The sequence below is a fragment of the Cryptomeria japonica genome, chromosome 8, assembly GCF_030272615.1.
Source record: "Cryptomeria japonica chromosome 8, Sugi_1.0, whole genome shotgun sequence".
Classification (NCBI taxonomy): Eukaryota; Viridiplantae; Streptophyta; class Pinopsida; order Cupressales; family Cupressaceae; genus Cryptomeria; species Cryptomeria japonica.
The window spans coordinates 525,114,087-525,124,891 of NC_081412.1; the positions used below are offsets into that span (position 1 = coordinate 525,114,087).

The 10,805-nt window shown below is 38.0% G+C and overlaps 1 protein-coding gene across 3 annotated transcripts in view; it reads left to right on the forward strand.

The window, feature by feature from the left end:
* LOC131055410 (uncharacterized) overlaps positions 1 to 9,848 on the forward strand; it is a 47,398-nt gene extending 37,550 nt beyond the window's left edge. For 2 of the 3 annotated variants that reach the window (XM_057989878.2, XM_057989879.2), the window contains one exon: positions 9,490 to 9,848. The gene's annotated coding sequence lies outside the window, so the exon portion shown is untranslated. Of the gene's footprint in view, positions 1 to 9,047; positions 9,272 to 9,489 lie in introns of all 3 variants that reach the window. The other variant, XM_057989880.2, reaches the window with a different exon arrangement.
* The last annotated feature ends 957 nt before the right edge of the window (positions 9,849 to 10,805 follow it).

The window sequence follows — 10,805 nt, forward strand, 5'->3', positions numbered from 1 at the left end:
TTTTACCATCATTGTGAGGTGACGATCTCACAATAATGGTTGATATTATGGTGAGGTAATATCTATTCTTACACCATCCATGGGAGAAGCCATGATGGTTGATATCATGGTGAGGTGATATCTTTCCTTTCCACTTATGGGAGTAGCCATAGTGGTCAAACATCACGATGAGGTGATTTGCTATCATGTTGAGGTGATAAGCCTCCTTCATTCACATGAGTGTAGTCATTGTGTTAGTCATCATGATGAGGTGATGTAACTTGTAGAGATTGAGAAGGATTCCTCCCTAGCTAAGAGGGAGTGTAAATGTGATAACGTTAGTCAGAATCCTTGTGGGCTGACATAGACAATTAAATTGCCTATTTGGCCTTTCGGCCTGTTGTGACGTATTCACACATCACCCCATTGCAAATGGGGACCCCTACTTTTTTTCTTTCTGGGGTTTGCCTTCGGGGTCTTTTAGGATTTTGTCTGTTAGCCTTTGCATGATGAGTGCTGTCAGGGGGATCATTGGATAGCAGGCTTTGCTTAAGTCAAGGTGAGTCCACGATGCTCCAGAATTAGGGTTTCTTCGAAAGTCTCCCTTAAGCTTAGTTTCTGCTCTTATTACTTATGGTGTCAAGAGGTCATTGAATCTTGATGAGGGAATTTTGTCTTTTGAGGGTTTGAGTTGGGCAAATTTGGCTAGGACATGGAAGGAAATGGATCAAGGATCTAGCCTAGGGCAAAGTCAAGTGGAAAAAGAGGTGAATTAAGCCTAAAAAGAGGAATTTCGCCTTGGACCCTTTGAAGGGTCCAAGGCGAATTTCTCCACAAGACACTCCACCTCGACTCGGGCTCTGAGCTAATCCTTTCTTAGGTTTGAATGAAGGAAAAAGGCACTTGTTTGAATGAAGAAATGTGAAAATGAAGTCAGGATTTGAGCCCAAAAATGATTTTTGCTCTTGACCCTTCCAGAGGGTCCAGAGCGAAATTCATATAAAACCCTATTTTCCACCAAATTCTTGGGCTAGATGTCAATTTGAAGAGCAAATTCATGTGATCATGATGGAAGGAAGCCTAATGAAGTTTGTCCAAGGTATGAAGAGGGGAAAATAAGTGAGAAATTAGCTTAGAAGGTGAATTTCACTCCTGACCCTTCCAGAGGGTCTAGAGCGAAATTCCAAGAAGACACCTATTCTTCACCTTGTTTGCTCAAGAAGTCTTGTGGTCAAGGTTTTTTCTTGCCTAAGAAGTGATTGAAAGCATTAAATGATGAAGATTTTTGACCTAAGGCATGATTTTCGCTCCTAACCCTTCCAAAGGGTCCATAGCGAAATCTACCTTTTCCCCACTTTGCTCTTGATGCGATCAATTTTTTTTTGACTTTTGGGGCATATATGAAAGAGTTTGATGCATGTTTGCCTTAGGGAGGAGGTTTTAGGCCTTGGGAGAATGAAAATCAACCTAAAAGAAGAAATTTGCTCCTGAACCTTCCAAAGGGTCTAGAGCGAAATCTTCCTTTTTTGCCTTCCTTTGGCCTTAAAACCTAGTTTGACCTTGCCTAGACCTAGTTGGATGGAGGTTTGTTTTGATTGCGATGAAAGGAAGTTGAATTGAGCAAGTTTGTATGAGAATGAGTTGAAAGGAAGATGAAAATCAACCTGGGAAGTGATTTTCGCTCTTGACCCTTCCAAAGGGTCTAGAGCGAAAATCCTTGGAGACCTCAATTTCTTCCTTGTCTAAGCCAAGTTCTTAGTTTCTAAGGCATGTTTGGAGGTGTTTTTGAATGTTCTAGCCTTAGGAAGTGAGTAAAGGTAAAAAAAAAAATGAAGGATTCTAGCCTAAAGGGTGAATTTCACTCCTGACCCTTCCAAAGGGTCTAGAGAGAAATTCTTGAAAACACTCATTTCTCCCTTAGCCAAAGTCAGGATCTTGGTGGAGATGCAAGAGGAAGGATCTATGTTTGCCTCCCAAAGAGGATTGGAGTTGGAAAAGTCAAGAATCAAGCTCAAAACATGACCCTTCCAAAGGGTCCAGAGCAAAAATCCTTGTAGCTCTTATTTTCTTCCTTGTTTTGGCTAGGCGTTGGCATGATGGAGGATGAATTGGTGTGTTCTTGCCTTGAGAGGGAGTTAGACGTTTTGAAAGATGAGGATTTTGCCCAAAAGGTGAATTTCGCTTCTGACCCTTCCAAAGGGTACAGAGCGAAATTCATTATATACTTCATTTGCTCCCTTGTTTGGGCTTGAAACCTTGCTCCTTAGGTGAAGAATGATCTATGTTTGCTCCCAAGATAAGATTGAAAGTTTGAAAATTGAACAAACAAGCCCAAATCATGATTTTCGCTCCTAACCCTTCCAAAGGGTCCAGAGCGAAAATCCACCTAGGACTCATTTCCTCCCTAGTTTGACCAAATTTTGATGTCCAAGGCATGTTGAAAGGGAGAATGGACATGTTGTTGCCTTTGGGAATGTTTGAAAGCATTGAAGAGTGAGGGTTTTAGTCAAGAAAGGAAATTTCGCTCCTGACCCTTCCAAAGGGTCCAGAGCAAAATTCCTTGCAAACCTATTCTTTTAACCTTGCTTGAGCTCAAGACTTTGTTCCTTAGGTGAGAAGTGATGAAATTTATCTTGTAAAGAAGAATGAGATTGAAAAGATAAAAAATCAAGCCTAGAAAGGGAAATTCGCTCTTGACCCTTCCAAAGGGTCCAGGGTGAAATTGTGCAAAACCTATCTTTTCCCTTAATTTTATGCCAAGTCTAGTGTGGATCAAGATTAAAGAAGTCCTTAGGAATGACTTCAAATTGCCAATGATTATCAAGTTTGAAGGAATTGAGCCAAATAGTGAATTTCGCTCCTGACCCTTCTAGAGGGTCCAGAGTGAAATTCCTAATATCACCCACTTTCCTGGCAAGGCGAGTCAAACTTTGTGTTTTTATAGCTTGGATGAGTGAGGAGAAGTGTTTTCTTGCCCTTTGAAGATGATTCAAGTTGAAAGGATGGAGGAAGAAGACTAAAAAGTAATTTTCGCTCCTGACACTTCCAAAGGGTCCAGAGTGAAAATCCTAAAACCCATCCCATCCTCCAAAATTTGTGCCAAGCCATGCCTAGACCAAGGTGAGGGATACCCTTGCGATTGCCCTTGAATTGATTGTTGTCTCCAAAAATGATGATTTTGGGCTAGAGGAAGAAATTCGCTCTTGACCCTTCCAAAGGGTCCAAGGCGAAATTCATTATAGGTCTTGTCCCTGGCCATGATTTCTAGCGAAATTCTCTTTTCTAGTCATTTTGAGGTCAAACAAAATGTTGCAAGCATGGGAGAGGGATCCAAGGATGAGATTCCAAGTATAGAAAGTGAAAAAGACGGGCCTTGGTGAAGGAAAACAAGCAAAGAGAGAAATTCGCTCCTGACCCTTCCAAAGGGTCCAGGGCGAAATTCTCCAAATCAACCATTTTCCCCTTGAGTGAAGCTACAACTTTGATACCTATGGCATGGTTGAAAGTGGAGTGAGGTATTCTTGCCTTGAAGGGTGAATTGAGGTAAAGGAAGTGTAAGATCAAGCCTAAAACTTGAATTTCGCTCTTGACCCTTCCAAAGGGTCCAGAGCGAAATTCTTAAAACCTCTCTTTTGCCCCAAATTTACATCAAACTTGGTATTGGTTGAGAATATAGGGATCCTTAGGTATGCATCTAAGCAAGCGTAGTCGCAAAGTGAGGTCTAAATGAGCCAGGAATGCAAAAATCGCTCCTGACCCTTCCAAAGGGTCCAGGGCGAAATTCTTATAGGGCTTGTCCTTGGAGAGGATAATTAGCGAAATTCCATTTTGATGTCTTCTCACTAATAATTTAAGGTGGAAAATGCTTTGTTGAAATGAACATGTTATATGTACTTAATCACCTTTTGGTTTATTTGCAGATGGAGAAAACCAGGCCAGGGCAAGGACGACCTCTTCCAGTCCAGCATCATCAAGGACGACCAATTCTAGTCCATCATCGTCAAGGACGTTCCACAGGCAAAAAGGGAAGACTCAAGGTGTTCAAGGAATTGCCAGCTACCTCCAAAACCTTCACTTCGCCACACTAAGGAACCACAAGATGACAATGTAAGGCATTGCCAACACTTCAAGGAAGGGTACACCATCCATCTAGCACATCAAAGATAGAGGAGAATCAAATAAGGTCAGTGCAAGGGTCCGTTGAAGAAGCAGATAGTTTCAGAAGAGTCAATTAAAGTTAGCTTCTCAGCATCATCAAATTAAACATCAACCAAGTTTCAAGTGTCAGGCAAGGTGGCATCCTAGTCATCACTCCTCCAGTCGGATTGGTCCACCTCAGCATGACCAGATTCAATGCACCTAATTTACTAGAGGCGGCACAAACTTCGATGTACCTACCTCGGCTTCTTATTGGTCCTCACCCTTGGAATGTAATTTTCTCATTGGCTAGAGGAAGTTTGTTGTAACAAACCCTAATTAGGGTTTTTATCTTGTAATCCTAGCCATTGATTCTAAATCAACTAGAGTCGTCTGTTTGTAAAAGGCTCCCTATATAAAGCCTTGGCTCATCATTTGTAGAGGTTAATAGTTAGTTCATAGAGGTTAGAATAGCTAATAGTGAATAGTCAGAGAGTAGGAAATAGTTAGAGTAGAATAGAAAGAGAAGGCAAAGATTGTTGCCAAGATATTGTTGTAAAAGATTTGTAAACTTCATTGAAGAAATGGTGAATCCTATGGGTCGATTCAACAATTTGCATGGTCTCTATACTTCTCAAATTTGATTTCATGTTATTAGATGAGTGGAAGAAACGTGTATGATTGATGGTGAAATTCGCATATCCATACTACTAGTAGTTTGTTGATTGCAAACTTGCCTTGTGTAGTCAATTGGAATCATTTAGCTTAAGCTTAACTTCAATTGTCGCTTCTTCATTGATATGCATCAGCCTGATGGTGTCCATGCCTGTAGCGATGATCTGAACATCATAAAGCTTTCCTCAAAAGATAGCACTAATCTTGTGGAGATGGTCCTGGGATGTCAAAGCAAGACTTAGTTAGAATTTCTCCAAAGGCCATTCATTGCTCCGACATTCTTAGTGTTAAAATTAGATCCTTCCCTCGCCCTTATCCTTTTTTTCCTTTTTCAAAATCTAGGCCAGTGAAATCTTGCGTTCCAGTAATATTCAAAGCAAATCAGACGTTTAGGTCGTCAAATGTAAGTCCCCATGTGATTCCAGCAAAATCACATCGTACCGCAAAGAGCTTATCCACGAGTAGAGATCCTACATAATAGAACCTTGAAGCTTCTCCGATTGATCCTTTTGCGATATCTTCAACATTCAGGAGTTTTATTCAAGAGAGGATAAGGTACCTTTAGGTATTTTATTCTGTGTTTGGTCGTGTACAAAAGCAACGTCAACACAGCCTTAGACAATTTAATTATACCGATTTGCCTTTATTTATCTATCTATTAATTATATGAAATGATACTAACACTTATGCGATTTGTTAATGATTAATTAATTTTGTATTAGGCCGACTTGTAAGTCCACCAAAACCTTTTCATTGAGACGTGTTCTTGTGAAGAAAGCCGACCCTTGAGGAAGGGTCACTATCGTGGGATATAAAAGGGAGTCTATATCTCCTCCATTTGACATCGATGAAAAGTGGAAAGCAATACGTGTTCTACCTACTGCAGATTGTCTTCACATAGCAGATCGGATTCATTCTTTAGCCACAGCGAATACATTAGAAGATAAAATATTCACCTTAAGCAGATCGAATCATATACTTTCTATAGTATTTGTCCATACAGCAGTTTGTGACACTCATCTACAGAAGACAGATCTCTATCTACAGCAGTTTGCAAGTCAATCAGGGAGGATCGACTTTGTTGCAGATCAGACTTTCTGTATATGTATTGTTGTCATATATCGCTTCAAGTGTGAAGTAAAATTCTTGTAAAGTCTACTGGGATAATTAAGATAATAAAGACACTTTTCATTACTGGGTTTTTCACCTTCAAGAGGAAGGTTTTGCCAGGATAATCTTTGTGCAATTGTGTAAATTCCTGTCTATCTAATCTGATCACCTAATTTTAACAAAACTTACTTATCCTGATGATGGATCGTGGAGCATGATCCAAAATGTTGATGAAGAAACTGATCACACAGTCTAATCCAGAAACTATCAAGACATTTTATCATGGATTGTGGAAATTTCATGCATTTAAGTTATTTTTTTTTGATCGGTAATGGGCCGAAGCCGATAAGGTGTACATACCCTAGCCCCTTTGTGGGATTTGAACTTGTGACCTCTCTTTCAAGAGCACAAGTTCTCCATCACTAGGCCAATTCAGGTTGTACTCATGCATTTAAGTTATTTTTTTGTCAACATTTGTGCATTTTAATTTTTTTTTTCACAAATTAATTTCCCTTTGTTGGGTAACCTTCCATTTAGTCAACATAAGAATAAGCTCTTCTTGTTCTGGGATAAAGAGTGTCCCCAACTGCCTTGTTGGCATTGACAAGTGTATGCAACTTTGTCACAAATTTATTCAGAAGCGCAACTTGAGCTATTAGTCACTTGGGCACACAATCTGCCTGAATCACTATGAATTCAGATGCTAAGATCATGTGCTATCTCCTTAACAACTCTATTATGAAACTTGCCTAAACGTAGTCTTTTGAAATCACAAACTCCCTTGAATCCACTTTTACTTCCAATTGGTTGCCTCTTAATTCCTAATTTTGGCTTACAAAGTCCAAGGAAGTTGAACAATTGAGGAAATTGGAATTGCATGAGCTATTTTCTGTTGCATAATGAAATCACGACTTGTTATTATGGGGTGTTTACAAACTCATCACTTTCATTGATGAAACCATTCCAGTGAATGCCAAACTGCAACTTGAAAAACTACTGCTTTGCCTCTGTACAAATTTGCTGTTTGTTGAAAACCAAAGGTTTCATTTTGAAGCAAGAAACATTGCGTTTCCTAGGTTTTCTTGTCTAGTAAAGCCTACCTTGAGATGCTCCATGCTATCTTGAAAATATCCAGCATCCAAGTATCTAACTCCGTATTGAAACCTCTTCTTCCTTCACTCAAAGTGTCTTCTTGAGTTGCACCTTGTTGCCATGTGATCAAATCAACCCTTTTACAATCATTGGTAGATAAATTAAAAGGTGGATAAATATTATTTGTCTCTGCGCAAGTATGTATGTATATATATATATATATATTTTGTATATTTGTTTATACTTTTTCACTTGCTATGTATTTTTAAACTTCTGTTACCTTTTTTTGTCCCTCATTTTGTATGCCAATTTTCCTCCTCTCTCTTATCCCTTCCCCCCCTTAGATTCCTTGGATACTGTGCCTCTCCTTTCCCCTTCTCTTTTTAGTGACCCTGATCTGTTACTATTTTCATCTCTCTTTTCAAGCTTATTTATCCTGATGATGGATCATGGAGCATGATCTGAAATGTTGATGAAAATACTGATCACAGTTTAATCCAGAAACTAATAAGACATTTTATCAAGGGCTGGAAATTTCATGTATTCAACTTATTATTTTGTCAACATTTGTGCATATTAATTTTTTTTCACAAATTAGATTCCCTTTGTGGGGTAACCTTCCACATAGTCAACACAAGAATAAGCTCTTCTTGTTCTGGGATAAAGAGCATCCCCAACTGCCTTGTTGGCATTGACAAGTGTATGCAACTTTGTCACAAACTTATTCAGAAGCACAACTTGAGCTATCTTATTTCCCATCACTCTACCCGTTAAAATCAGAGTTTTAAAGGGTCTACTGAATTGTAATACAGACAAATTAAAAGAAAACACAGATAGCAAAAGAATGTTCTACAACACTGAGTTGTGGGTTGAACAGAGCTGGTCAGCCTTCATGCTTTTCTAGATGATGTATTATAGAAAGAAAAGTAGTAAAGGACATAGTTGGCACTGTTTATTCTGTGTAATGTAACGAAGGTCATTTTTCTTGCGTTTTTCTCTTGTAATGGATTTGGTTGTGAATGCTGTGTTTCATAAGTTTTTTGTAAGATGGAGATATTCAGATATTTTGGGGAATTCTGCATCTAGATTTTCCATTTTCATTTCATCCCGTTGATGACTTACAGTAGATCGATATTCTTTACTTCTCTCTTTGAATGTATTATTGTTCAAGAAAGGTTTTGGGGAAATATAAGTTTGGAGAGAAATGTTGAAGTAGACAAATCGTTTTGAGCTTCTTTGTTTGCCTCATGATTTGTAGAAAATGTAGACAAATAGAGCATATGTGTTGTATGATTTGTTGCATACAAAGGATTTCAAATTTTTGTCATGCACTTTATTGTTTAGTTCTTACTGTAATTTTCTCCTTCACACAAAACCTGGACACGTGCTGAACGTATTGCAAAGAAGTTTATATCAGAAAGGTTATACAGCAATTTTTGAGCCTATCATTTGCAGTTTTTTTTTTAATATTGACCAAATGGGTATTTTGGTTTTTGAGGGTTTGGAATGGACTAGGTTATGGTTAAAATTGAATCTTCTTATCCACTCTTGCAATTCAACAAGAAGTAATAGCAGGTTAAATAATATGAAAATTGCAGAATAATATAATAAATTGTAAAACCAATTGAGAGGGTTTCATATTGTAGGGAGGTCATTATTATTCCAGGGTAAATAAACTTCCAGCAAGTGTTGGAGATTATTCATTTTCAAGGTTCTTATTTGCTCTTTAAGAAAAAGAATATGCTCTCTCACAAATTGGAAGTCATCATTTGGCCAAGCTAATGTTTTAAATGCTTCTTAGTACCTGCCTGTAGCAGATTACTATTGTATCCGTGGGATTCAGTAACAACCAATCATTTTTTTTCTATAGTTTTGCTATGTTTATATTCCCCATATTCCAAATTTCTCAAATTTCTGAGTAGAATAAAATAAATGTTTTTGACACCTGCCCTGACAAAAAAGGGATCATATTAACATGAAAATAAATGAATATTGTAGAAGGCTGGATTTATTATAAATTGTGTGCTGACACTTTGTTGCAATGCACATGGAAGATATAATAAGACAGAGCATATATGTGGCATCTTTGAATGCCTTTTTTGGTACCAAAGCTTTGGGCTATTTACCATCCGCTTCACCACGATTAGCCACTTCTCGCACTGCTTGAATCTTCGTTGTTGATCATTCAATGCATTTCCTGATTTCTTCTACAAAAATTCAACTTATAAGCTCCTGAAAGTATCTGTACAAAACGGTAGCCTTGCTGAATGGTGTAACTGTATGTATTCTGTGACTGGCTATTCCTTCAAAAATTCACTCATCTTTTCTGTGAGCATGGTCAGTTTTTTCTCATGTAAATCAAAATGAATTTGCTGTTTTTGTTTACGTAGACATGGATGTCTTTGTTGTTTGTTTATGTTTTTAAATTTTTTATGGGGTCTTGCATTTGAGCCAGAGTATGTTGATTGTGTTTAGCTGACCCAGACTAAAAAACAGGTGGTGGAGAACAAAGGCAGGAAAGGCAGGATAATGGAGAACAAACGACCACAATGGAGGCCAGGCAGGGTGATCAAAATGGGTGGTTGACTACCCACAACTTGACAAATCTGTGAAATTGCTCAGGGAGAAAGCTCTGTTGATGGCTTGCGTGAAATTTTGTACAAGTATGGATATCGTATGTGAAGATTCCTCAGAAAATTCTTAGTTTCTAAAGTTTATCGAATTCAAATTTCTTCAGTCTATTTGAAATGAAACATGCAATACGCTTGACCACGAAAGAGGTTTACTACATTTGCATGGGCTATATTTTGATTGGGGTTTCTTAATTATTTTTCAAAAATGATTAGATTCATCAACTGGTAGCATCTTAAAAAATCGAGCAGCCATGTTTTGAAGACTATTAAGTTGGGGTAGATGTTGGTCAAAATTTAGTATATATTGTAATCTTTTTTTTTTCCAGTTTTTTCTTGCAACAAATTAACGACGTAGAACATTGCCATGGATCATAGATGGAATAAAGCAATACCAGAAAGTGTAGAAAAGAAAAAGTTACCAACCAACAAATCTTAGAAGCTATTGGATTGCTAGTGAATGTTGATGGAAACACGTAAGAACAGCAACTCAATCGAGGGGAAAAGAGCAGAACTTTCATATGCCAGATATGTTGGGAGATTCCAAGATTTTCTCCCGACGGGCAGTTGGAGAGGACATATTGCTAAGTTGGCAGGCAGAAAATAGAAAACAAAATAAATCAAAATACTGCAAAATCCAAGTGGCTAATACTTGAACGTGAAAATCTGGAAATAAAATCAGAAGTACCAAATAATCGAACAGCATTCTCGACATCGTACATATCTGTGTAATTATATCCAATTCAATGCCAAACTCTCTAGCTGATGCTACAACTGGTGATAAATATTTTCCTGTACGATTTAATATTTTAAGAACTCGTTCATTTGCAGGGATCGAGGAATTTGACAAAGGAGGAAAGATACAAGCTGGACAAGGTGGCTACACACTATCAAAACATTTTCAAGTACGATTTAATTTTTCAAGAGCTCATGTTCGCCTGCAGGGATTGAGGAATTTGACAAAGGAGAAAAGATGCAAGCTAGATGAGGTGGCTACTGGCTACACACTCTCAAAACTAGGTCAATCCAAATTAATTACGTTCCCATAATTTTATAACCTTGACAGAGGTGAACTATATAAAATATCTTAGTTTATCATGCTAAGATGCCCACATATATGAGTCCATTGGTTGCCAGATCAAAACCTCTTTAAGCTAGAGCACTTTATACATAACAAAATTG